Source organism: Taudactylus pleione, unplaced genomic scaffold, assembly GCF_031769625.1.
Source record: "Taudactylus pleione unplaced genomic scaffold, aTauple2 ptg000127l, whole genome shotgun sequence".
NCBI lineage: Eukaryota > Metazoa > Chordata > Amphibia > Anura > Myobatrachidae > Taudactylus > Taudactylus pleione.
This window is the reverse complement of record NW_028284529.1, coordinates 5,854,828-5,856,485: the sequence shown is the minus strand read 5'-3', so window position 1 is coordinate 5,856,485 and position 1,658 is coordinate 5,854,828.

Below are 1,658 nucleotides of genomic sequence, written 5' to 3'. Positions count from 1 at the left end.
CCTGTAAAAATGATTTTGATGAAGGGCAGCGTACACCACAGGAAAGCCCCTTTAAATATTATTTGGATGAAGGGCAGCATAGAACACACAGGACAGCCACTGTAAAAATTATTTTGATGAAGGGCAGCGTACACCACAGTACAGCCCCTTTAAAAATTATTTTGATGAAGGGCAGCATACAACACACAGGACTGCCCCTGTAAAAATGATTTTGATGAAGGGCAGCATACACCACAGGACAGCCCCTTTAAAAATTATTTTGATGAAGGGCAGCGTACAACCCACAGGACAACCTATGTAAAAATGTGTTTGATAAAGGACAGCATACACCACACAGGACAGCCCCTGTAAAAATTAGTTTGCTAAAGGGCATCGTACAACACACAGGACAGCCCCTGTAAAATTATTTTGGTGAAGGGCAGTGTATACCACAGGACAGCCCCTGTAAAAATTATTTTGATGAAGGGCTGCGTACACCTCACAGGACAGCCCATATAAAATTTATTTGGATGAAGGGCAGCTTTTTACACTGGGGATGGGTGAAGAGAGCACCCCTGAAGGACAGAGCACCCCCTGGACAACACAGCACTACAACCAGCCAGCCTCTATGTATATGGACAACAGTAGCCAGCCAGCCCCTATGGTCAGCATCAGAAACAGCTCACAGTTCCCTCCCTCTTCACAGTAGCCAGCCAGCAGTACTTTATTTTTTATAATAACAGTCAGTAACTAATAAGTAACACACAACACTGAGTGACAACAGTAGCCAACAGCTCCCAGCTCCCGAACTGTGAACACTCCACAGCCAGAATGAAACATGGCGGCAATCACGGGACCTTTATAGAATCCAAAACTCGCGAGAATCCGACAGCAGGATGATGACGTTTTGCCTCGTTTCAGGAACCGAGTCTGGCTGGAAAACCCGAGCCGGACTTAGTTCCCATCTTGGATCAGGGGTGCTTGGGGGGTTCGGATTTCGAAAATCCAAACCCGCTAATCCCTAATAATGCATTTATTAATTTTTATACTTCATGAGTTATGACATTAAACTATTAACAGTAGTTGGACACTGTGGGTAACACCAGCGAACATGTTATCTTAAAACCCACCCTATGTCAGAACAAAAAAGATTAAATAATCAATACGAAATACCAAAGATACATAATTTACAGGAAAAACATTTGTATTATGGCTAAATAAAACAAAAAAAAAAGAAAGGGGAAAAAAGGAAAACAAAAGAGGGGAGGAGAGAAAAAGAAAAAAGTGAAAAAAAAACAACAAACAAGAAACAAACAACCAAAGAAACAATCAAGACATCATTGTTTCATATAAGCCAAGCATGTATAATATATCAATTTCAATCATAGGGAATTCCAATTGATTTTATCATTGAGTCCTTTGAGGTGTACAGTGTCCAGCCGAGCAATCCACTGTGCTTCCTTGTTTAACAGAATTCTGGAAGATCTTCATCCCTCAATTATTTTTTAACATGATCGATATTCATGTATTGGAGGGACGCCAGGGGATGTCTAGCATCCTTGAAATGGCGCGCCACCGGCTGGTCAATTTCCTTTCCTTGTAGTGCTAATTTAATCGAGGATCTATGCAGGGCTATTCTATTGCAGAATTTCCGAGTCATTTGCCCGACATAGTAATAT